The sequence below is a fragment of the Zonotrichia albicollis genome, chromosome 10, assembly GCF_047830755.1.
Source record: "Zonotrichia albicollis isolate bZonAlb1 chromosome 10, bZonAlb1.hap1, whole genome shotgun sequence".
In the NCBI taxonomy this organism is placed as follows: domain Eukaryota; kingdom Metazoa; phylum Chordata; class Aves; order Passeriformes; family Passerellidae; genus Zonotrichia; species Zonotrichia albicollis.
Window position 1 is genome coordinate 21752878 of NC_133828.1, and position 27844 is coordinate 21780721.

The 27844-nt window shown below is 38.4% G+C and overlaps 1 protein-coding gene across 4 annotated transcripts in view; it reads right to left on the reverse strand.

Annotated features, from left to right (window-relative positions):
• The window catches only part of PARD3B (par-3 family cell polarity regulator beta), a 394022-nt gene that overhangs the window by 233994 nt on the left and 132184 nt on the right, over positions 1-27844 (reverse strand). The window lies entirely within an intron of this gene.

The window sequence follows — 27844 nt, forward strand, 5'->3', positions numbered from 1 at the left end:
CAGATACACCCTCACCGCACTGCTGTTTTTGCTGTACTGAGATTACATCCATGCTTGTGCCCTATCTCCCACTTCTTGGGAAACAGATTTCCCAGCAATGATAAACACAGAGGTTCAGAACACAATCTCGTATCTTGTTTCTGTTGACTGATTCACAGATTTTTTGACCAGAAAAAAAAAATTCTAATCAACAAGTATAATCTCACACTTTAATTTGCTGTGTGGCGCAGCACAACATTGCTAAGAGCACAGTTAGACTCCAAGATAAGCAAGAGGTCCTTGCAGATAGATGGCAACAAACAGCTTTCTTTTCTGCTAAAGGCCAGACCAGGAGAAAGTATCTTGAAGTTTGATAAGAGGATTGTAATAGATACCAGAGGTATCAGACCTTTGGAAGAGATCTTCCAAAATAGATTTATAAACATGTCTCACGTTTCAAGGCATGATTGTTCCAGTGCCAGAAAATAATAGGGTAGCCTTGTGGGGCACCTGACAGTCATAAACATCCACATTTTAATATTTCCACAAGATACACCTTCTGTGAAGAATTACAGGATGAAATTTGGAGTCCATAACACTTATAGTTTGCATTTTCTGTTTATTTTATTTATGGGTTTTTTGGGGTTGGTGTGTTTTTTTTTTTATTATGGTGTGGAGGCTTTGCTTGTTTAAATTTAAGGGTAAAAGCTTCTAAAGAAAAGTTATCCTCTTCTAACTGGAGAGAAGTGTGCTGAAGGATGTCAGAAAAAGCTTAGTGTCAGAGGCCCCATCCTGCACACCACTGCCTGTTTAGATTTGTAGGAGTATAGTGCTCCCACATATAACAGATTATCACATGCTCAAGTCAATAAACACAAAGCCAGATATATTTGAAGGCTTAACTGATCAAGGAAACATGAATCATAACACTGACATTCTAAGTGAGCTCTCTGAGAATGACATTAGAGCTCCAGTCACGTAACAATCACTATAAACGGACAAATTCCTTTCATACTTGAGCATTACATTAGAAGCACAGTAAATTTAAACAGATCATCTCCTGACAAACAAGCAGAATAATAGCAAACCAACAATGCACAATTAAAGACACTGTCAAAAGACAATGACCCAATACACATAAAAGTGCTCAATCTCTCGTTCAGTGTTTAAAGACTGATTGTCAGTTTCTCAACAGTAGCAGGATTAAGGACAAACTGACTAACAAACCTTGACTCAAATTCAGCTGACATTGTAACAGATTTACAGAGACAGAATTGCAGTATTCACTTAGGACACAGGAATAAAATGCAAAATCGTGTGGTAAAAACAAAATCCAAGGAAGCATAAGCATCTAAGAACAGTGTAATTTTAAAATTTATTTACATAGGCATAATTTGAATTAAGCAATTCTTCTTAGTGCTACTAAAAGCACGTTCTTCCAATTAGGTGTAAGTAGAAGAGACTGATTCTATTAAATAGCCCTCTGCAAACAACTGCAACCCAAATGCCAGGAAGAGTCTTGTATTCCTTATGTGACAGCTCTGAAGTTAGGTAAATAGGTACATGAGGCAGCAGGAGTGACAGAGTAGGTAGCAGTAGTGACATTTTCTACTTTGTGAACATCCACTCTTCTCAAGTCAGCATGGGCATATGTTTGCCCCAGCAATAAACATGATCAGTCGCTTATAGTCTTATTGAGCTTAGGGAGTATGACCAAGTCTACAGTCTTTTTCTTTAATTTTTGAAAAGGCTTGTTTCGTAAAACCCACAAAATATTGGAGGAGATAAGCAATAGTGGCACTTTTGGACAGAGATATCAAAGTATCCATTTTTTTGCTAGAAAAAGAGACAGAGAGACAGAATTGACTGAAAATGGTCAAACCAATCATTTGTATTTAAAAGGATGCAGTCCTGAGCAGCCAACACAGCAGTAGCTGCTTCAACATCCAGGCTGCCCACCAGTCCCACAGCTCTTTTTCCTCATTATCATAGCAACCCAAAAAATACAGATTTTGGTATCTCAAAAAAAAAAAAAAACTGCACTAGTTTGTTACCATTTGTTACCTAAACTCTGGGTAGAGTGTAGTTTTGCGTTCCATTTTAACTAAAACGAAATCTTTTGTTGAGGTTCTTCTGCAGCTGAAGTCTGCACATTCACTCAAGAACAGACTATACCACCTAGCTCAGCAAGAAAACTTCAGAAATATTCACAGGCCACCAGTGGCTATAGAAAGGCCCTAAATCACCTCAAGTCTGTCTGGCAGGCTCAGAACACAATTCATTCTTAAGACAAGTAAGTTTTTGGGTAGCATAAAATTGCCAACACAACATTTTTAGGAAAGCTGTGTAGCAAAAACCATCCTATCATTGAAAAAGCTTATTATACAACAGCCAACATGAGAAAAATCCCAAAATAGATAAATTTAGAGAAAGAGGACTCTAAATAAAGAGCTGGAGAAAATACTGAGTACAGGATGCTCTTGAGAGTATAAAATGGTCATCAAACATTAGCAATAAACTTGAAGGATATAAGATCTATTAATAGAAGAAATAAACACATCTACTCAAATTAGGACTCAAACAGTCTGCTATACCCAAGGGAAAGTATCTTTGAGACTTTCTTCTAATGACAAAGTTAAAAGTGAAAATGTATGTCTGAAGTTCCAGTTTTCAGTACTGTATTCCCTGAGGGCCTCAGCTCTTTAAAACAAAGGAAAAGTATCCAAATCAAAGAGCAGAAGGTCATGGAGCAGGATGGCAGGCTGCAGAACTCCCTCTACCTGCTTGGTCAACAGCAAACCTTCTTCCAAGAAGGTTCAGTAAGAGTTCAGATCTCACCAACATAAACAGTGAGATGCAAGGAAACCTGGGGATGAAAGGGATGCTTAGTTTACAAATGCAGGAAATGTCTCATCTACTGCTCTCACAACAGACAATTTTAATTACTGTATTTAAAAATTGAACATTTTTAGCAACACTTTCAGGATCATGTGAGCATTTCTGACAGCCAGAATGAGTTTTAAAAGCCAGAGCACTATACTTAGCTTTAAAAATCAACACTTTCATAAATATTCCCAAACCAATTAGCCTGTGTTATAAAGTTGTTTACCTTTACCTAGAACAACAAATGCAATACCTGACATTGCATAGAGAAGACCACATAACTCATGGACCACATACAGAAAGGCCCTTTGTTGTTCTGGAATAATATAACTAAGCACAGGTTAGAATACGATAACCCTATCTGAAGCAAAGTTAGACATATCTTGCTGCAATGCCCAGCAGTAGCATTCTATGCTGTTTTCAAGTTCTGGTACATAGCTTTTTAGGTCCAAAAGGCTTCTCTGTAGCTCACTTGGTCTGTTGGGACAAAATCTAAGTTGTGTATTCCTGAAGTGGCTAAGAAACTTTGTTCAATCACAATAACCACTGCCCTTCATTCTGATACTCTTCAGCCTCAGTTTGCAAAACGAAGAATGCAGCACACCACAAGCTTTCAAAATATTCAGTATCATTTAGCCTTAAATTCACAACAGGCCTTATTGAAGATGTGGCACTAAAACCCTTCATAGAGAAAACATTTGTTTTATCTTTACAGAGTCAGATTATCCTTAGGCCACAGAACAGTCTGGCAAGGGAAATACATAACAAGCTTCCAGTAAGGAGAAACCTGTACTATAACTGTAGCAGTAACACCTCTGTGTAGGAAAAAACTTTTGTAACTGAGGGATCTTGGTTTGGACTGGGACAGAATTAATTTTCTTCCTAGTACCTGGCATAGTACTATGTCCGGGATTTAGTAAGAGAATGATGTTGATAAACTACTGATATTTTGGTTGTTGTTGAATAGCACTAGCCCTAAGTCAAGGACTTCTCAGTTTGGCATGCTCTGTCAGAGAGGGGGTGCACCAGAAGTCATAAGTGAGCACAGCTGGGACAGCTGAAGGGTTACTTCACAGCCTAGAACATTGTGGTCAGGACATAAACTGGGGGGAGCTGGCTGGGAGAGGCTAATCACTACCCAGTGATCAAGCTGAACATCAGTCAGGAGGTGGTGAGCAATTGTGTTGGGCACCACTTGTGGTTTTGGGTGATGTTCACTCATTCAAGGATTAGATATGAAGTTGGTGTCAACATCTGCGTTTCATTTGCTTGGCTAATCTTTCATTACCAAGATAACAACAGACTAACTTCCAATCTTCCAGTCCACACATCTTTACATAAAAACCCAAAACTGCTTCCTAAAATATATGCAAGAATGGTTTAGTATTGCAAAGGCATGCATAACAATGCCTCAAAAAATTTCAGATTAATTTTTAAATTTAATATAACTTTCCTTTTTTACCTCCTAAGTAAGAATAATAAAATACAATTCACACTGCATTGCTAAAATCAATGCATCAAGGGTGGAAACCAATGCAAAGGAGACTAACAAAATGCTGCTAAACTGAAGGAAAAGTATTAATGTTTGTTACTGTGTATTTCTTATTTTTCCAGTGGTCTGCTTGATTGAAATCACTGTGCCATAGAACGTGGGAAGTATTTCTAAACAGCTTACAATACTTCCATTTCACTTACTGATTAAACTACATCATCCTCTCAACTATTCAGAATGAAATTAATTTGAAATGGATAATTGATGCAATTGTGCTGTATCTACAAATGCAATTAATCACTTGCTAAAGATGATTTTTAGGCAGCCAACTATTATGAAAATAAGAATCACACAGCCTCTTTCAATCTTGTCAATTGAAACGTATTCAACTGGACTGGTAAAAGATATTTTTCAACATAAGAATAGCTGTATGTCTTCAGATTTTTTTAATAACATCCAAGTGGATTCATGTTTAATTAGCAGAGCACAAAGAAAAGCCATAATATAGTACGGCTTTTAGCAATTACATGACAGTTTCAGGAACCACAACAGCAATATTTTTTCCCCTCAACTACCAATGGATTTCTTGAATATTGTAGTGAGTTGTGATCTTGGCATTTAAAACCAAGGGCATAAATGGACACTCTCCTGAGAATCAGTATGGAGTAAGAAATAATTCCCCCAAATTGTTTGTAACAACTCTCTGCTGAGGGTCATCATTACAGCTGGACTGCACTGGTGGATTGCACACTGCTCAGTGCAAACACTAAACTGCCTGAAATCCCAGTCCCCAGCATGTCCAAGTACTCTGGCTGAGCTGGCACTGAAGGAGATTCAGAGCCAGCTATCACATGTGTAGTCCAAGGGAGTGCCCAATATCTTTAGGAACTGTGGGACAGGAACACCATGCACACACAGACACACATTTTCAAAGTGATTGCTTCTGCTTTAGCTCAGTGGTCCACAACTTCAGTCAGAATAACATGAGGGAAAATTCTTAGTAACACACAGGATGTGCAGAGCCATGACACCAGGGAAGGGTACCCATCTCCTGGGCGAAGTGTGGGAGGTACCCCCCTCTACCCTCCTAATTATTACTGGCCCCAAGCCAGCAGACACCTTGGAGTCCCTGCCTTCTACATTGGGAAGGTACTGTTAGTATCAAACATAGCTCCCAGGGAGCACCAGAATCAGCCGTAACCAACACCAGGGGAGCTTCAGTTCTTCAGGGACACAAGCTACACCAGCCAGGCTCCCTCCACTGCACTCCCACTGAGCTCTCTGGACACGTTCAACTTCTGTATGTAACACACCTTGCCAACATCAACCTTCAAAATGCTCTCCCTGATCCTCCCTGCTATACTGATCCTTCCTACTCCCCATCTGTTTCATGCTAATCATTCAAAAATCTAGCTGAGAACCACTGTCTGCATGGAAAAAGCAATGCTCTGTTTCCTAAAGTCCTACATAAACAGTAAATTATTATTAAGAGAACCAAAGATTACTTTATGCCTGGGGTTCAAAATTGTTACACATGATTTTGGCACAAGAACTCCAAGAATTCTCATATTAAAAACTTCTCTATCACTGAGAAAAAAATTCACTAGTTAGTGCTAGAGAGTTCACATCTTTCTTGCAAAAGTGAAGGGAAGGAAGAGGCGCAGCTAGAGTGCCTGAGTACTTCAATTTATGAAGGACTGAGAAAAGGAGAAAAATGTAAAAAAATACCTCAGTTAAAAGTCTCCAGAAGAAGCTGTCATACACATAAAACTCTGGACTTAGGCTCAGCATTTTTAACAATTTCTAGACCGAGGTGTGAGCAATGCCTTTTCCAAAACAGCAGAATGTTGTCATCTTATTGCAGGGGGTTCCATACTTTTGTCTCCTTATCACAAAGGTTCCATACCTTCTTGGTGTTTTTTCATGGGCAGCTCCTCAGAGCACTGACTCTTTCTTCTTCACAAAGCAGCCGACTGACTACAGTCCCCTTCTCAACCCACCCCACTCTTTTATAGCACTCTTCTTCTCATTGCTTACAGCTGTGGCCTGTTAAAGTCAGGTCTGTTCCTAATCTTAGATAATTGGCCCAGCTGCAACTCCTTAGGGGTAAGATTACTTCCTACACTACCTTTATTTTCTTATATTCTGTCCCCCCTACAGCAGAAAGCTGCTTTTAAAAGAAGCATTGATAGTATATTGATAAATATTAGGATTTGGCACCTTCATTGGCCCAAAACCAATTCCTAAAATAAATGGAAATGCTCCAGTAAGGGTGAAAAAAACCTCCAAACCAAACAAGCCACTCACACGAACACCAACCAAAAAACTACTGGAAACATAAGTAATATGGTATATGTTTACAATTTTAGGGAGCTGTCACTATTGGAATATTTACCTAAAGGATGCAGTTAACTGGCCAACCATATAATCACTGGCACCTTTAAAAAAGAGGATATGTTTATTAGCACTGTCCCCATTTATCATGCTGGTTTTAATTGCCTATGAGGTCTCTGCCTGCACTGCAAGCCTACAGAGTCACTACAGAGCAGTATCAGGAGGACTTTCTGCCTGAGTCTGTAGAATTTGCATCTCAGCAAGATTATTAATTTGAACTAAGCCATGCTTAGAGCACTTGAAATATTTTGGCTGACCTGCTATCTGCTAGGACATTAATATTTTCATTTTATTTACCTTGTGGTGTTTTTATTCTAGTTTCATATTTTAAAGACTGTTGCTAAATTTACTGTCCAGAAATACATGGGTGACCTTTTATTTATAAAGAATATTTATCAGTGGTATCAACAGTGCCAAGACACAGAAGAAGCAGGTGTTTCCAAGCTAAAATTTGTGATTTTTTTTTTGTATCATCCACTTAGAGACAAAAATAGCTATTTTTTAAAACTGTATAAACTTCGGACATCTGAGTTACTATAGAAATTATTTGTAAGCAATTATTCCCATAGCAACAAGCATTATTTAAAAGTGTACTATCATTAGCTCCACAAATGCACACTAGTCCCTTATTTTGGTTGCAAACTGCCAGTGGGCAATTAACATTTCAAAAAACAGGAAAGAAATTAATGTTTCTACAAGAAAATCTACCAAACTTTCTCAGACCAAGAGAATACCAGCATGACCATTCCAGGCTTGACTCACTGCTTGAAGCCTCCCAAGATTTAATTGACAAATTTTACAAGAGATTTGCAAACTACAAAGCTGCATTTTGACTAATTTATTTTTCATTTAGAGAGAATCCATTTGTATTCCTTTTTTAAAGTAAAGAAAAAAATCTCTTAACTCACTATGCATTACATCAGGATAACTTCTTCATAAAAGTAATACTTAGAGGACATCTAAATCTTATCTAGACAATATTATTATGATGCCACACCCCTACTTCTCCCACAAATAAAATTTGAATTTTATTCCAATCACATACTAATTCTGAACACTTAAAAACAAATCCCACAAACCTAACGCACAATAAAGGAAACTTAACATATGCAATTGCACTACTGAATCAAAACTTTCTGCTTTCATTACAATATGCCCTCAATATTATCTGAAAGGCTTCTAAAAAACATGTATTACCCAAGAGCTCAATGTACAAGTGCTACTTTAACCTTGCATCTCTATTCTTTGCAATAAATTCTTTAATGATTTTACCTGTTTTTTCATCAAAATTAAATTACATGTGTCTTCCCCACCACCAGTGACAGTGGGGGTTTCCGAAATTTAAAAATCAAATCCATTTTCAAAGTTTAAATGGGTCTTCATTAAAGATTGCATTTGATACTTTGCTGTTAATTCCCTTTGTGAATGGCATGTATAATGAGATGCCTTAAACATGCTAGGTTGGTCAGCAGGAATCCACAGATCCATTGATTCTGTAACAAAAAGGATAACCACACGGTTACCAGCAGCCTACCAAGCACTGCTCACAGCCCGTGAGAACCAACGTTAAGCTTTGACTTGCATCAGAAATTTGTAGTCACTGCTTTGGAACAGCAGCATCAGTAAGATGCTGCAAAGGTATAAAAATGTTTCTTGTCTTACTTCAACAGCTACAGCCATAGCCCTATTTAAGCCAAGAAGGCAGTCATCTCAGTAACCAGCATGAGAGGAAACTATGAAAAAGACTGCCATATCTTCTCAGACTTGCCTTTTTGTAACACCCCACTCATTGGGGACAGCCTGGCATAGTCCCTGTGCCAGTAATCTCTGGGTCACACACACAATGACCACTACAGTCCAGTCCACCTGGCCACTTCTTCTCCCAAAAGACAGAGCTGTGCCAGGGAATGACAGGCCTGGCTGGGGCCATGCTCTGCTCCTGCTGATCTGCATTTGCCCTGTGCATGATGTATTATTATTACAGGGTATTATGTTAACTTTTCCTCAGTGTGCAATGTATGTTAGTAATTGCTAGTTACGTTACTTCTATTCCTCATATGGGATTATCACAGTGGAGCAACAGCACTGATTAATCAATTAGCATGGATTCATTAGAGATGAACGATAGGGCAATGTAATTGTGTTTACTGAACAATGGATGACAGTGTGCTTAAAGCCCAGGATTTCTAATAATGATATATACATAACATCATGAATATTTAGAGCACCTTCACTGCAAAGCTAGAGAGACAATCAGGATGTGATTCTGTGTGCAAGTAATGCTGGAGCCTGAAGATTGCATAGATGGGAGAGCCACAAGACAGATGGCAGTTAGATGACTTTTTTTAGCTTTGACTTAATCTTTGTAGAACAGCTACAGCATTTCCTGTACTCCAGAATGCACAGGCACGTCTGCACAATGCAGTGGCCAACAGTATAATCAGTCAAAGCCCCAGGTGTCTCAGAAACATTAACCAAGCCATATTAAGCATAAAAACATGAAAAAACTGGCAGAGCCCACTCTATGAAATAAACAGAAGCATACAAGGGTAACTTAAAACTTTTTCCCCAGATGTCTGAGGTGTACGTCCCTTTTTGTGGGTCCTTATCAATGGCTGAACACTAAGCTTACAACAGCCAATATGAATGCCAAACACTCAGATGCATCTCTCAATATCTAATTAGTGCCCTTTAGGTACTAATGCAATAGTCACAGACTAGACCCTTCTTCTGTCTCACCAGCAATTCACATGGATATCAAGAAGTGAGACATGAGAACGACTAATTTCGTGAAAATATGGTGCAAAGAAGAGATATTGAAATACAGCTTTTGCTGCAGTCTGCCTAAAAGGAAAAAACACTAAAAATGAATGTAAAATGTTACAGGGGAAATACTTTGCTAAAAAGTTAAAGTAGAAAACATGTTCTCTATTATACTCCAGGAAATGGGAAATCTTCACCTAAGTCCAATAGCTGGGTCCCATGTGAGAGTCAATCTACAGCATGACAAGGACCTGAATACTCTCAGATCACTCATCCAGTGTTTTCCCAAGATGCTTCCACATTGTCCCAGGGAACCGCAGTCTGTGATTAGCATAGAGCTTCCTCAGCTGGGATTGCAGCCCTTGAATACAAGGTACTAAGAATTACTTTGCCTGTTTAGATCAAAGGCACTTTAATTCCTGCAGGGAGTTAAGTATTCCTCCTTAACTCTGTGGGCTGCAATTTTATTTACTTTGCTAAAGTTTCACATATTGAGTTAATTTAAAACTTATCAGTTTCCTCCAGTCTAAGGAACTTACTGAATCAGTGACTAACAGTATATTGTCCTGAATCTGTGACTAACAGTATATTACATTTAACCATTTGTTCCATATGCTTAGAGATGTTAAAGTCTCAAAAGAAACTTTTGAGTTACGTACCCATATAAAAATACACCTCTGTGTGTGTGTGTGTGTCTGTGTACATATGTGAAGGATAAAGTTGCAGATGAAGTTCTTCCAAAAATCTTAACTGGCCACAAAGATAATATGGAGGTCTCCCAGTATATCTCAGTACAGGAAGGAATCATCTTTAAAAATTCTCTCCTTGGCACTGGGCATTCTACAAACCAAACTGCCCATCTTCATTCTCAACAAAACCTCCTCAACACTGTAGCAAAGAAAATAAATGATAGCCTAAGGAATATAGAACACAAATTTGTCTTGCCTCTATTTGACAGGCAACCCTTAAACTAGACATACTCCTAATTTCTCTGTTGCCGCACTTTAAACCAAATTTTAAAATAGAATTTCTCAGAGAAAAAACAAGCCATCTACTCTGAAGAGCACCAAACAAGTAAATAAGGGTTAAAATATTGTCTGAATCTCTTCAAATAATTGAGTTGCTTGCATCCAAATGGGAGAAAACACAATGTCCTACATAAACACCCCTTGATCTCAATCCCAATTCTCAATGGAAATTAAGGCAACTCTGTAGCATTTTAATTCTGCTGAACTGTATACAAAACCTTGTTTTAGGATCTGAAAGTACAGGCACAATGTTATCCTGAATTTATGAGTGAAAATTCTTAATAAACCTGAGTTGACTCCTGTGAGCCAAGACATTACTATCACTGGCTTATCTTAAACCTAGCAGGCAATTTAGACTAGAGACACATCACCTGAGAGCATATTGTTATTTCCAATAAATCCTTATGAACCATAGTGGTATTTTCAACCTCTCCTAGGGTTTTTAAAAGTCATCATAAAAAACCCTTCATAAAATGATGTGGTTCCATGTTAATTATTAACTACATATTGAAACAACAGCACTGGTTAGTAAATAACTTGACAGCACTAAAAACTGCAGTGTAAAAAGTCAAGATTTATCACACAATTGAAAGGAAGCTGGATGAAGTAAATATCACAAGCAAAGATAGATCAGCATATTTGCTGAGAATAAAATAGGACAACAATTATAAAACCTTACAGATTAATTAAGCTCAGGACATTTTAATGAGCACAGTTGTATCCGCTAATCAGATTATGATGGGGACTCTCACAACCATGTTTTTTTAAAAATTATTTAAAGAGAATAAGCAAACAAAATCTCATGGGTAATTTCAATTTCACACTACAAAGTTATTATCACCAGAAACAGCTTTTTTAAGGTTGCCTTAATTGTACTATGGTTGTTGACTAAATAGCAACATCTCTAATTGCAAGAACAAAGGCCAGAGAAGACATTTTTGTTGCTTAGGTGAGCACAACAGGTGACACGGACAAATGAGTAGCACTCCAAAAGAGAGAGCAGCAGGAGATACCAACTGTCCTATTTCTTGCATGTGCTCCTGGATAAACACACTATTTCAATTCAATGCCTGTTGTGTTGCTTTTGAGGAAAATACAGGGAAGGTGTACAAAGAGAAGTATTGGTAATAAGAAGGCCTTTGAGTAAAAATCCCATTTTTTGTTAATTCCTACATTAAAATTTAAAAAGGTGACTTCCTAGAAACAAAATGTCACAGAGACTTATTTAGTATGTGTTTGCCACAAAGTAGAAGGAAATAGCTATAACCTGTCTCCTTGCATGCTTTTGTGAAGCTCTACCATTTCCAACCCCTCCACACAAGATGCTCAAGATGGTTTCAGATACACAGAGAAACTACACTGAGACTTGTTCCCAGTTCCTCAGAACTTGGAATCTGAAAGCATGGCACCAAACCGCAGATTAAATCAAGTCTGGCTACCTGACAGGGCCAAGGTCAGTTAAGACAAAGTGAGGAAGGTGACAGATGCACAAGAGACAAGGTTCAGTACATCTCAGTTCTTTATGAGGCTTCTCAGCTAAGACATGTGAAGCCAGATTGATTTAAACATGAGTATTTCCTTAACTTACAGTTCTCTTAATTTTAAGAAATGTGTTGACAGCAAATCTGAGTGGCCTGAAAAGTTAAAAAAGTTTTTATACATGTGAATTATTTAAACTTTAAAACTTCAGTACAATATACTTAGACACAAAGAATAGTTTTATATACCAGTGAAATATTTCAAGTACTATTATTTATGAAGAAATTCAATGTTACTTATCCAGGTCAGATAGTAATTTAGAATACTTCAGAACCAGAAATGCAGGGAGACTGGCAGCATGCTGGGTATAAGGGTGTGGGTTGTGGTTTATAAATTTTTTTATTTGTCTCACTGCTACTACCTACGCCAAGTTGATCAAAATTTACTATTTAGAAAAACAAATTTAAAAGCATTTTGTACAGTCGAGTTTCTTCTGCCATCACATAGAAACGCAAACCTTCTTTTCTGAAGATTTTATAATTGCATTATAACAGCCCAAAACACTCTAAGCTACAAGAGCTTGCTTGCATCTTTCTTATATTGAGCACTACTGATCTGCATATTTAGTGGCTCCTCATCACTATAATGCATTCTCGGTACTCAAAAGTAAAGACATTGCCTTTTCTTCTAGAAAGAAAAGGTAGAAAGGAATAGATTCAATGAGTTACTTTGTGAAGGAAAGAACAAGGTAGACTTCCTACAGAAAAGCCTCTCATTCAGAGATGAACTTTACCAAATTCAAAAGCAACTGAAGGAAGCATTCACTGCTTTCTTCTGAAAATGAGCTTAATAGTACAGGAGCTGATACATCCTGCAGGCAAGAGCAATACATCTTAGACAAAAGTTGCCCCCAGTAGAAAGAAGATCATGGAGGGAATGGCATTTTTTCAAGTGCCTGTGCATAATCTCATGCAGGGCTTTAAATTTCAACAAAAAAAAACCCACTGCGAATTAGGTTTAAAATTTTAATAGAAACTACTGGATACGTGAAACAAAACACTGAAATAACAGGGTAATACTGATCTGTGTTGCAAAACTGATGTACTGCTGCATTTCAAACTACTCAGAGCTTCTGCAATTTACATTCACTCCTGTACAATGGTAATGAAGTGATCAAGCCTGAAGATCACAAATACAAGGGCCTGGGGAGCTGAACTCCAGCTCAGAACTTCGTCTGAACAGTTTCCTCAAGCGTGAACTGACTACAGCACAGTGTTGTGAGCACAGGAGTCCAGGTTCTAAGAGGACCAAGACAGGGCTTTCTATTTGCTCTGTGGTCTCCCAGCAAATAACCCTTTCCAGTATAAATGGCTACAAATTCCAATAGAGACAAGTTCAGTCAGTGAATGTTCACCAGAACTTAAAACAGGAACCCAACCAGAACACTTTCAGGTATAATTACACTTAATCTGGACTAAAAATTAGTTAATTTCCTTTGTCCAAGTATCCCCATGGCTGTATCCAATACCAACAGCTGCAGTACCATCAAATCTGGAAAACACAAATGGAAGGATTGAGGGGGCTGAGTGCAAACTGAAATAAAGTTTGAACAGTATATTTTTGCTTATTTTTTTTCCTTAAGCCTGAACTGCCTTACACACTGGTAACAATCAAACAGGAACTGTTTAGCATACGAAAGAAAATATTATTTCTGTTGTTATGGCTATTTGGACATCTGATAGCCTCAGGCAACCCAAAGGGGCCCCAACAACAACAGCTCAGCTTAAAAGACAAAGGGCAGATACCTTTGAAGTGAGAGATGACAAAGAAACAGCAGTAGACCTTGAAGTTTGGTCTGACAGAAAGAACCTGAACATTTCAGAGTAAATAAAATTCTATTCATCCTCTCAATTCTCTTGAATGCAAAAGAGGCACAATGATGCTGAATGCCAGAAAACCTAAGGGCAAAACGCTCTCCCCACAAAACCCTCCTGTATGGCAACAGGAAAGACAACCAGCATTTCAGGGGGGGATCAGCAAACAGCACTGAGGAATGATTCTTGAAATTGTTAATATTTTGTGATTTTTATTTATTTTCTGGCTTTAATTGTATTGTCTGGTAAATGTGAGTGATAGGAAACCCCTGTCAATAAAAAAACCACTAGCAGAGTCTAGTAAGAGGATCCTTTTATTCTTTGACATCCAGGCTGAACAGGCATAAAAGTTTTTAGATAAGAATGTGTGAAGACTATTGCTCACGACCCTGCTCAAACTAGTGGAAAAGACAAGCCTCGATTTCCAGCTCTGCAAGTGGACAGATTTTTAGAGACTTAAAACACAATTCAGGACACAGATAAGGTACAGTCTAGAAAATAAAGGCTGGGTTCTAGAAGCAAGTCATTTCAAAGTGGAAGCTCACAGTTGTGTCTCCCAGATCTGCACCTGTGTCCTGCACTGGTGATGACACTGAATGGCACAGGGAAAACAAAATGGCAACTACCTTTCTGCTGGGAAAGGGGAAGACAAGCCACTCCTGCACAGGTAAGACTGTGATGTTGGGAAAGGACCTCACCCTGCCGCTTTGGAGAAATCATGCTTGTTTGGGCAATTCCTGCATCTCACCAGTGAGGAGAGGTGCATTAATGTGGATGTGGATAAAAGGCTTCCATAGGCATGTAAAAGCTGTTACACATTACATCATTTCAAAGCTGGTCTAAGGACAAAGACTTGTCATTCCCCTTTAAATCAAAGATTAATAGTAACTGTGCACACAAGACTTATAACAGTAAGTGTGCACTTGCTACTGGCATTTTCTATTTTATTGCCACAGACAATGACTTCAATTTGTGGTCAACAGACCTCTAAATTCCTTGACTACTTTTAGAACATCATAAAAAGAAACTGTGAAGATCCAGCACAAGATATGTCTTCACCAGAAAGTTTTTGGGAGTCAACAAACCAAAAAAAGTGAAGTTATAAGTCATACTTGAGATTATAAATTGGTTGGCATTTCTGACATTGACAAAGACAATTACTTTTTTGAGTGGGTATTTTTAGTGAAGGGACAGAAAATTCCTGGCTTTTGTTTTTCAGAGATAAAACGGAAATGTACCAAGGACTACTGATGGTTTTTTTTCCTGGAATCACTTCTGATTTATTTATTGGAGGGCTTTCTACCTTTACCTGCAAATGTCACAACTGAGCTTGTGACTTTTATATAGATTTTGGTTTAATAACTATAGTAGGTACAGCACATGTTCTGCCTCTGCCCCTCTCCAAAAATAAACAAAACCTAATCACATCTAAAAACTAGTTTATATCTCACTGTTCATAGGAAATAGAAAGAGTTGGGCACAGATAACCTAATTTTCACCTGTTTCTGCTTACTCCATACACACTAACTCAATTTAGATCGATCTGCTAATGTTTGCAGACTTACTACAGTGGCACAAGGGTACTACACCCATTCAGCTTATGCTTAAAAAAAGAAAAACCAAGATGAAATGTTGTTCATACTCCTTTTTAATTTTATTTTAGCTCTTTGTTTATCGCTTCACTTCAAAGTGCTTCCAATATGAGGCACAGTTTCAGTGTGACAACTTTGTAAAATTAAAATAGAAAAAATGTGCCAGCATCAATCTGCTTTACATTGGAAAGCACAACAGCCTTGAGACAGAAATGATGACTTGTGAGAGTAAGCTATAATGAACCCAGAAGTGCTATCTGTAGTAGGAAAAATATATTACACTGGAGGCTGAACACTCCTGAAACAATTTGTCTTTCTCAACAGGAGTCCCCTATTCCCCACTTGCAGTGCACAGCCAAGTCTAACTCCAAAAGCAAGGAAGCAAGGAAAAATTATCAATATGAATCCCCACAATTCTGCTGGCTAACATTTCTTATTTGACCTGGAACTACTTAAAGTCCAAAGTAAAAAAAAAATACAGCCCAGAATAAAGCTGAGTCTGCAAGGGACATCCCCCACCTGTGAGCTGCCAATGGCTGGGCAGGAAGGCAGGAAACCACCCTGGCAGCAGAAAGCCCACAGGGCGATCCCACCAGGCCAGGGGCGGGTACCCAGCTGGGGCACAGGCCCAGAAGCTGCAGCTGAGGCTGGGCAGCAGCTGCACAGGTAACAGGGTAACAGATGAGCCTGAGCCAGCCTGTCTGCCCTAACCCCAGGCAGCTGCACCAGCAGAGCAGGGGAAACAGCCCAGCACACGGGAGGACACCAAACCTGCCAGCTCCATCCTCAGCTCAAAAAGCCCCAAGTCATGGCAGGACAATAAACAGTTAGTAAATATGGCCCCAGTTAAGAGGGAGGCTACAGAGGGTCAAGGGGCTGATCCCAACAGTACTAGTCAGGATCTGTGGCAGGTGCCCCCAGGTAGCCAGGCCCTTCTCAAATTTCAGTGTTGCTAGAAAATAAGTTTTACTGTCTAGTGATCTGTACTGTCAGATTCCTTTGAAAAGATATCCTTTCATTACCTGTGAACTGCAATATATTAGGGTCTAGTTCTTATTATTTTCACAACAATGTACCTGAGGTACAAATTCATTTCTCTTAAAATACGTTCTTAGCAAAGGGCATCACATGAATATATATGCTACATACGGATGTATAGAATTAGTGCGTAGCATTAGTTTATATTGCTTTCCCAAAGACACACTTTCATTCCAACCTCCTCCAATACGTACAGACATTTTTTGGTCTTCTGCTTGGAAATTACTTTTTTTCCTTAGAGAGCTGGTGAAAGCTATGAACTTGCTTTCTAACTTTAATGTGTACCTTTTAACATAATACCTGTTTATCAAAAGTCTAGCTATTTTAAGTACTTTAAAAGTAAAACCAACCTGTTATCAACTGCATATATTACACCAAAGAGTATTTTTCCATTTGGTTTTTGGTGTCCAGACTGAAAAGAGTTGCCAACCAGCCCTGAATGTGCATGTTTGGTTCTTACAGAACTAAATACTAGCAGCAATGGAAGAGAAAGCTAGACCTGAATTAATCTTGCTTATTAAACAAATAATAAAGAAGTGTTTATGTGGTAGTCACCATCACATTCATATGAATATAGAATGATATGTAATAAATTCTAAATAGCAAATTATTTCAAGAAGAAAACTTAAATCACTATAAACCTAGAGTTTGCAAGTTGCTTCTGACCTTAACAGGGAACCAACACAGACACTAGAAGCCTGATTACTATAAAAGCAATTTTAACAGAACTACCATCAATAATTAGATGTTTTAGACAATTGTGTAGTATTAAAAATACATGTAACTGGCAGCAGATTAATTTCCCAAAAGTCTTATAATCTTTTGGTATATTGACAATATATTTTTTTAAAAAAACATTTATTTATGAGTGCATGCATCCGGTTCTAATGACCTAACTTTACCTGTAAACATCAGAGTTTGTGTAACTGATGACATTAAAACAACAAAGTTATCAACAGGCCTCTCAAAACAGCCTTGTGAATATGGCAAAAGTAGACAATGAAAGGTAAAAAGGCAGCAAATCACAGCCAGATATTAAGCAATCATCAGGTTCAGTGTTTTGTAAACTCAAGGATAGCTTTGTTATCATTAACATGGTAATCCCTAATCTTACAGTATTTCTTCTGAAGTCCTTCACAGAGAAAAAACATACCCCATAAATTCTCTTGCATGTACTACCCAGACTATCAATTTGACCGTAGGACAGCATCCACCTCATACCATCCTGTTGTCAGTGGATGGACTTGCCTATGGACAGCAATCCAATTTTTCCCTTCTCTTCTGGATGACAGGATGAACCATTTCTCAAGCTTAATAACAGCCAACCAGAGACAGAATTGTCTGAAGACTGAAGTGGAACTGATTTCTTTTACCCCACGTTAATTCTGCTATTAGAAATTTACAGTACAATTAATAAATAATAAAAATACTGTATAAAAACTTGTTTATCCCATTCTATCTCTGCTCCCCTGATCCTCCTTGGTAGGAATATAAGGACTTATAATAAAGAATTTTGCATTTTTTCCACAAGGAGCAAAACACTTTGATTCTAAGTGTTCTCACCACTATCCAGCAGACCACCTCAGTCACCAACATTTTCAGTGTACTTTCTGTAGAATATTCTTCCATCAGATATACAACATTACTGAATTCACTCTCAGATAAAAATCGCAAAACATCCAAACATGAAGGAAATGCAGATACACTTATACATAAGTCACACTGATCTCATAGCTGGTATTTGTGCCACAGAATTGTCAGCAATATCATTAATTAAAAATACCCACAGCTTCGCAGAAGCACACAGCAATATGTGATACCTAGGCAGCTATGGTGATGCTACACAAATATGAGGAAAATATTCCTATGTTCTTTTAAAACAAATATACAGTTGAGACTATACTCCTTGGCTGAAAAGAATACCATTAAAATGTCTGAGCAACAAACACATCTGTCTGTAAGAACTGTGATATTTCACAGCCTTGACTGATGTATTTATTATCCATATTTTAACTATGTCTTTTAAAATCAAATTGAAGGGGATATCATTCTAGCTGCTGATAAAGAGATTGTTTTTTAATTTGTGACTTAAAATCCATTTAAATCTGGTTTTGTTCCCTGGCCTCTATTCCTTTTATCATGCTTACAATTTCTCTTAGATATGTTTTATAAAATTCCCCTTGGAATAGGCCTCTTCTGCCTATTCTGAAAGAGAATTCATTTAGGCTTTTATGGAAAGTGTCAAAAAAGTATACCACAAAGACTAACTAGCCCTTGCTAAATAATGCTGCTTGCAGAACTTACTTTACCCCAAAACAATGTATTTGTTTGATTCTCATCCTGCTGCTTGAAGGACTGAAAAAGGTAAGCAGATCATAAAAGAAAGGGAGGATCAGGGCTGGAAGTGAACACCATGTCTGAGCAACCTTCACCATATTCTTTGACTGACGTGAAGCCAGGTGAAAAGGGGGTTCCTTTTGTTTCTGTAAAGCTGACAGATGTACCACAAACTTGATTGTACTTGGTTATTCCAAAAGGCAGAGGAAAGAAAAAGGAGGACAATTTATCTCCCCAGGTGTTAAAATGTGTAATCATCTCAAATGTACCCAGTTAGGTCAATGGAGCAAGCATGCTGCAAGAAACAGCAGCTCTTTCATTTCAGGTCCAAGTTCATGTCACTCCAAGACAGCTGCTGCATAGACAACAGCACGAATACCAACCCAGAGAGTAATTCTAACTCTGAGATACCATATATGCTCTCAAAGATATCACGAGATGCTTCAGCGCAGTCACATTACATGGTATGGTTCAAACACTCAAGTACAGAGAAGAGGGTATTATAGCTTCCCTTGGGACTGACACAAAAAGAAACTTTTTACTTGAATCTTAGAGAGAAGCTTGAGAATCCATATTGAAACCTATATTAAATCAAGATGAATTAAAGGCAAAACTTATTGTTACTAGTACTTTAAAACAGACTATTAAAAAAGCACAAGCCACTACTCAAGTTCTTCAGAAAAAAAACCCCAAATAATCTTACAGGAACAACTGTTCCTATAAGGTCTCTCCGGGGGGCATTTTTTTTTCCTTTATGATACTGCTTGGAATGTGTAACACTTGGAACTGACAAATATGGTTCTTAGGATCAGAAAAATGTCATAAGAAGAACTGTGCCAAGTGAGACCACAGGTATGTCCATCTTTGAATTGCAGGCTGCCTCACAAACTGCTAATTACTGTCCCTCATAGTAGAGACAAATAGTGGCAACAATCGGCTCTTGCATCAACACATTTATTCTACAGTTTAATCACCTCCTCTTAGCTGAAAATTTGCATATTTGTTTTTTGCATACTGTTTGTTTTAATTTTATTTATTTAAAGTTATTTCAGAGAAATTACACCACTGACGTTACAACAAAAGGTCACATTAGAGGCCAGAAGCAATCACTGCAATTACTGACAAAAATCAAAAGTGGAATGTTTGTTCAAAATCCTGGAGCTCACTGACTCACCCTTACTATTTTAGTCTATATTCACACTGATCTTAGTTTATTATTCCTGACTCCAACAAGTCAGAACACCTGCAATAGCAAAAGGACACAGTACACAGAAGCACTAAAATATTCCTCCCTTCATTTCAGCTATCAATGTCAGAAATTGTTTCACAGGCACGGCCAAAAATCAGGACCTGCTGCCATAAAAAAAGTTCTGACGCCATGTGCAAGTTTCAGAGAGACCTATATTATTATTATCACAGCTCAAAAACCTGTAAATCCAGATTAGCTGAGACACTAGCTACACAGAAGAGCAAATCTCCAGATTAAAGTGTCTCCAACAAGTTCGGTAATTTAGTGATGAAGAGGCCTCACCTAACAAAATAAAACCATAAAAAAGAAATGCCATCTTCTTCGAGTGTGAATAACTGTCAGTCCTGTAAGAGAAACAAAGCCACACATCTGACTTTTGGAGAAACACAAATATTAACCAAACAAGACTAGAACTACATACACCTGCATTCCAGTGCACTGGAAGAATGACACATTAAGAAATCCAAAATCTTTTTTTTTTCCCTAAAATCACAGCAACATTTGTGTCTAGGTAAGTACCAAAGATCTCTACCATTATTCCTGGTGGTCCATTAGATTACTATATTTATGCAAACAGTTACTTAGTAGTAGGCATTTCAGAAGAACACTGACTGAGAACCTATTTTATTTTAGCTAAATGTTTCTAGAGCTTGACAGTAAATGATATGCATGAGCCATGTTGACTGTCATCTTCCACTTTTGACTGTCAGACATGGAAGTAACTTGCTAATGTTTCATTCCAATTTCAGCACCATGAGCCTGTTGCATACGCTGCCTGCTAAAAGCTGTTCCAGATGGAATGACAGTATTTTGTAGGACCCCAAAGATGTAGCTACAGAGATGAATATGTGTCAACAGCATTGACAGCATGACCTTTTTTCCCCTTTTTTGTCAACTGTTCTTATTTCCACGCTTTAATTTTTCTACATTCCCTGTAACACACGCGACTTAGGAAAACAAAGAGTTTCAGTCTCTTGGCCATCTTGGATCACCTACAATCTTACTGACCTGGCTGCACAAGGCAGAGGACAAGAGAGGAAGGTGTATAAACAATAAGGTATCTTCAAAATCACAGCCAAGGCCCAAAATTAATTTAAAAGAGGAAACAAAACTCACTCTCCTACTAACATAAGAATGATGAAGAGCTTTGATGATTTTCCTAATGAATAGTCAGTAAAATGCCGGCACTCCTCACATTAGAAACAACCTGTTAACAATGAATAACAACTTCTACTGATTACACCATTTTTACTGATAATTTATATACTATGTTAACATTACAGAACATTCATTATTAGCTCTTATTACAATAAATCACAAAAAAATCTACTTTTATCCTGCTGAAATAAAAATATGTAAATTACACCCACTGCTCATTTTAAACAATACAGGTAAAACAATACCATTTCTCTGACACACAGGCTGTGCAAGGAACAAAAAGAACACCTCTCCACACACACACATATGCTGATCTGCACCCTCAAAAGAGGAAATTATCACAGGGCACTTCACTCCTTTTTCAGATGCACAATTTAGTATTCTGACAAACATGTAATTTACATTTTTTAGTTTTTCCTATACAATATAAAATAATTTCTTTTTGACACAGAATGCCACAGGACACAGTACAAGAAGGGGAAAAAATGCAGTGGAGGGCTGTAAGGCAGCAGAGAGAATTGAGAAGGAATGGCTTTTGTTATTTCGACAGCCCTCAGCTCGCTGCATAGTTGGGATTTATAAAATGTTCTTTAAGAGCAGCAGTTTTCATGGTGTAAGAGTGCCACACAGCTCTGGTTCCTGCAGTGCTCACACCAACAACTTCAAAACTAACTCACTGCAGATGTCCCTATGATCATCTAATCAGACATCAAAAGCAATATACTGACAAGCTCCTGTGCTGATTAGAAGTGTTCTATATATGTTTCACAGCATAAACAAACACACTGTAGTTGCTTTATAAATGGATTCACCCACATCAGAATTCCCTTTTAAAAAATTCCAACTGTTTGGAACTCCCCAGCTGAATGACAGAAGATCCTTTTAAATCTCCCCAGATCTTCTCTTCAGTTCCAAACTGCAGTATTTCAAGAGCAAGAGTTAAATTATTAATAGGAAAACTTATACCAGAAAAAAGTAAATGCCTTCCAGAATTAAAAAAACCTTGCTGGTCTGAATGACAGCCTAAGACCACACCACATCAGGAAGGCAGCCTGGACTTTACCCTCTAACACATGGTAATAGCTAAGATCTATTTCCAAATCTACTTTGATGTCTGATTATTACACATCAACAAGCATGGATATAAAGCATTACAAGGGCACTAGCACTGCCAGCTCCTGAAAAAATCCTGTGTTTCTCCCAATATCTGGTCTCCGCAGAGTCCACTTCCGGCAACACTTAAAGAGGACCGGTATGAAAGATGGGGACGGACTTTTTAGCTGACAGGACAAGGGGTAATGGTTTTAAACTAAAAGAGGACATATTTAGACTAGATAAAAGAAAGATGCTTTTACAAAGTATGTAAAACACAAACAGGCTGCCCAGAGAGGTGGAAGATGCTCTGTCCCTGGAAGCATTCAAGATCAGGCAGAGTAGAGCTCTCAGCAACCTGATCTAGTGAAAAATGTTCATGCTACAGTAGGAGGGATGAAACCAGATGACCTTTAAGGGTCCCTTCCAACCCAAAGTGTTGTATGATTCTATCACATAACTATGGGAGAATTTCATACTGGAATTCCAACACGTACAAAAAGATAAAATAAAACTATCTGACTTAGTCCAGTAACATAGTGGACAAAAGTTCTATCTTCTAAAATCAGACAATACAACCCTCATGGCAGTGCAGTCCCTTGGCTCAAGTCAGTATAAATCTGCTGAATCAAGTTATAAACTCTACAGAATTATTCCACCACTGTGCCAAAAAATATCTTTTCTGCCCTGGCCTACTTTTAAATAGCGTGATATTTCTAATATTTCTGGGTGGTTTTTTACTAAAATACTCACACATTTTGTAAGTACTACTCATAGCCATAGCATATCTTTACGTTTACATTTGTATATAATAGCAAATAGAAACAGAACAACTCATGAAGCTGCATCCTTACACATGTGAATGTTATGCTAATTCACAGACTCCTAATCAGGAAGGCTAATACACCACAACCACAATTAGCAGCCACAAGAACCAGAGGAGGTTTTGACCCTTTTTAACAAGGGCTTGAAACATAAAAATGTTCTAATTATATATCAACCTTATTCAAAATTGCAAATTACATGTCCACAATGCATAAAATACAGCCAATTTCAAGTCATATCTAGGCAAAAATTGAAACTGTATTGAGCCACTGGAGCAGCTCTTCAATTGATCCAGCATCTCATTGTACCTTTAAATATGGATAAATACAATTTAATCCGCCAGTCCTATTGATTAACTCCAAGATAACCTAAGCATTTGTCCAGGAAACATGGAACTATAAAAGAAAGTCATGCAGAAAACCTCATACTATAATAATCAGCAAGTTAACAAGAGGGGGTGAAACCTTAGTCCCACCAGAATTAATGTGAAATTCTTATCAATTCAAATAGGATCACAATCCTTTGTCTAAAACTCATGACAAATCAAGTCTTATGATAGTAGAGGAAGTCTGTCCCAAGGCAAAACCAGAAACAAGCTGAAGTAACAGCTCCACAAACAAAAGTTCAGATGTTATATACATTAGCAATTACTACCTGAATAAACTGGACTGAGCAGAAGCAGCAAAATGTATTTTTTCCCCTAACACCAAACCAACAGAGCCACGCAATTCAGACTTCCTGCCTTGCTGCATCTCATCCCTACCATGTTGGGCAGAGGGAACTTATGAGATGGTGAAGAAAATCTGAAACTGCAGCTCCACTCAGCTAACTGGGGACAAGTTTTGAGCAAGTGTTAAATTCCCCAAGAATGTTTGTTTCTTCTGGAAGGTTTAATCCATCTCAATCCTGCTGCACTCCAGAGCAGATCTCTAGCTGAGATCCACACGACCACTGCAAAACTCACTTTGTGAGGCCAAGCTATTTGCAGCCAGAAAGCAGATGGACTGGCCCTTGGCCTTTGCCAGAGCAAAGCTATGGGCACAGAACTTTTCAGAGAAGTAGAACCACAGAATCCCAGAATGGCTTGGGTTGCATGGGGCCATAAATATCACCTAATTCCAACACCCCTGATACAGGCAGGGACACCTTTCTCTAGACCAGGATGCTCAGAGCCCCATCCAACCTGACCTTGAAAACATCTAGGGATGGGCATCCAGTTTCTCTGGGCAACCTGAGCCAGTGTCTTACCACCCTCACCATAAAGAATTTCTTCCTCATATCTAACCTAAATGTCCCCTCGCAGTTTGCACCCATTATTCCTTGTCCTGTCACTACAGCTCTGGACAAGCCATCTAATTGCAGGGGTTCCATACTCTTTATCACAAAAGTTCCATACCTTCATGGTGTTTCTCATGGGCAGCTCCTCAGAGCACTGACTCTTTCTTCTTCTCAAAGCAGCCAACTGACTCCGGTTCCCTTCTCAACCAGACACCGCACTCTCTTTTATAGCACTCTTCTCATGCTTACAGCTGTGGCCTGTTAAAGTCAGGCCTGTTCCTAATCTTTGCTAATTGGCCCAGCTGCAACTCCTTAGGGGTAAGATTACTTTCTACACTACCTATTTTTTTATATTCTATCCCCTTACACAGTTCCTGATGAAAAGTCCCTCTCCTGCTTCCTTGCAGGTCCCCTTCAGATACTGGAAAGTTCCATGTTGTCTCCACACAACCTTCTCTTTTCCAAACTGAACAGTCCTAACTTTCTCAGCCTGTCTTCAAAGAGGAGGTGCTCCAGGCTCCTTACCAGCTTCATGGCCCTCCTCTGGACTCACTGCAAGGTCCACATCTTTCCTGTACTGGGGACCCCAGAGATGGATGCATCACTCCAGGTGGGGTCTCACCAGAATGGAGTAGAGAGGTGGAATCCCCTCTCTAGACCTGTTGGTCATGCTTTTTTTGCGGCCCAGGTGACTTTCTGGGCTGCAAGTGCACACGGCTGGCTCACGTTGATTTTTTTATCACTCCATCACCCCTCCAGTCCTTCTCCGCAGGGCTGCTCTCAATCACTTCTCTGCCCAGCCCACAGGGGTGCATAAGCACATTAAACTAATTCTGTATCCCTGAAGTCCTCTCTGGATACCTAGGGAAGGAAGTTTTCCTTCTTGAAAGCCTGGCCAAGGCTCTGTGATCCTAACTAGGTGGAACAGCTAAAGAGCAGCTTGAATAAAGTAAAAACTTCATTAACAAATACTTTTTCTTCAACACAAACAAAGAACAAATTCTGATGTGTGTTACTCCTATTTTTCCCTGATTACTGTCTCTAAATTTTCCAGTGGCAGCTATCACAATAAGGAAAGAGAGGTTTGGATGAAAAAAGAAACTCAAATTTTGTACCATCTGTTAAATGACTTCCAGTCTGAGGGAACAGATGCTGGACTTCACTATCAGTTTTTGATTGATCTAGAAGTACTTTGTTAATTGGGGATAAAACTACAGCTAAGATGTGTCAGAGAAAATAGGAAAGTATAGCTCAAATTCTCCTCAAACTACCTGGCCACTCAGAAAAGGTTCTGTTATTTTTGTATTCATCATTTAGCATTAAAAAAATCAGATCTTCTTTTGAGTAGATGGGGCAACATCTGAAAAACAGAACACATGCCCCGGTTAAACACATACTCTGCCATAAATACTGTGAACAGCTCAAATGGTTCATCAGGTTCTACCAGCTCACCTGAATGGGATAGCAAAGTTCTTTTCTTGTATTACTGCATGTTCGCTGTCCTATTTCATGCATTACTCATTGTACTACTGAAGTGCACTTTCCAGAAAGTAAATCAGCATTGTTTTCAGAGAATCCCATGCTCGTTACCTCACAAAAATCTACTGAAAAAAAATCTACTGGTGTGTCAGTGTAAGGTATATGGGTATTGCTACACAGAGCCCATTGCCAGTTCCACGTGCACCAAACACCAACACACCAGAAGTGCCAAAAAAGCTTAACTAATTATGAAAGTCAGTTTCAATTACAAAATAATTGCTAAGATAATTGGGGCATAAATACAGAGATCTAATTTTCACTTCCATGCACATGTTTCATCTAGCAACAGTTCTGGGTTTTCTAATTTGCATGTGACTAAAGGAAGCAGCTCAACTTGAAAAAACTCTGGTTTGTGACAAAGGAAATTCAGTATTAGTTTTAAATTTTCAGCAGCAATGTACAGAACAAATGCATTTTTTCTAAATAGTGTTTTAACACTTTAAAGACTATAGCTATTTTCAAAATGCAGTGTTCAGTTATTTCTGCCATGTTTTTTCATTTGTCAGATATTGATTTTTCTGCATGTTTTAAAACAATCTGTACCTAATTTAACCTATGTTTTTAAGCTTTCTGTGTTTACCAGAACATTATGCCAAAGCATATTTCAGTATGATTGACAATGAGACTTTTAGTAATGGTAATGTTGCGAAAACAAGAGTTAGAGTAACGTATTGTGCTGTAATAAATTTTTGCTTTCACAAAAAAAACCAGAACACCAAACCACAACTTCGAACTTTCTGGGCCTCCCCCTGCCTCCCCTTTATTTTAAAAAGTCCTATATATTTTAAAAAGTCCTTCTCCACCCCTGTTACTAGTCCAGCTTTGACTGTCACCCCTGCAGCTGACGGATGAATGCTCTGTATTTTAGCACAGGGAATTCCTTTAGGCTTAGAGGACTCTTTTGTACTGATGCAAGTCAGTGAAGCATGGTGATGTTTTAACCTCCAAGTATTACTGCAATCCTCATATAATGGCATAAAATGCACTTGTCACCACTAAAATTACATAAAAACCCCAACTCAACAAAATGCTATTTTTTCCTTCTTGATGGTCTATAAAGCATTCAAAATACACCCTGGAATGAAACAGATTTCACTTATTTTTCCACCCTTTTTTGCCATTTTTATGGTTATAAAATACCAGGGGCGAGCATTACGTACTGACGTACTCACAGTTTCTCAGCTTTGCCAAGAGTGTAAGATCTGCACTGTTAGCCAAGACTTCTTCTTTGTACTTTCATTTATCAGACTAAGTCAGTATTTCATTAATATGCAAATGCTTGCAACAAACATCAAGAAAACCCTCTTAGCCCAAACAGGTCTAACAAACGATGCAGAACTTAGACAAAGTTCAGCCCCGTGCAACATCATAATCTACTTGGAGAGTCACTGAGACTTTTAAAATTGCACCACTTATCAAATAACACAAGCCATTGTAAAATAAGGTGCACACTAAATACTTAGATGCACATGCATTTGGCCATGCAAAGAGAAACAATGAACAGTCAACTAAAATCCTGTGTTGGCCTTCAGAATTATAGTGTTAGAGTGAGACTCCCTAGATCATTATTTGCATGCAAGTTAGCTGACTGTGTATTTACTTCCTTTATTCCTGTGAACTTAACTGAAAGTTTGGCCTTAAATACACCTTCAGCTGAAAGGTTCCCACCTCCAGCACGTGTCACTGAACCCCAGCTCTCTCCCCCTATTCCCTAACGTGCCAACACAGCCATTTGTGGAACCTTACTCTAAACTAGTTGTGATCTAGTCTGAAACATCCTCCCTGAACCAAAGACCCAGGGTTTCTGGGTCTTTGCTTTGTTTTGAAATAAACCAGCAACAGAT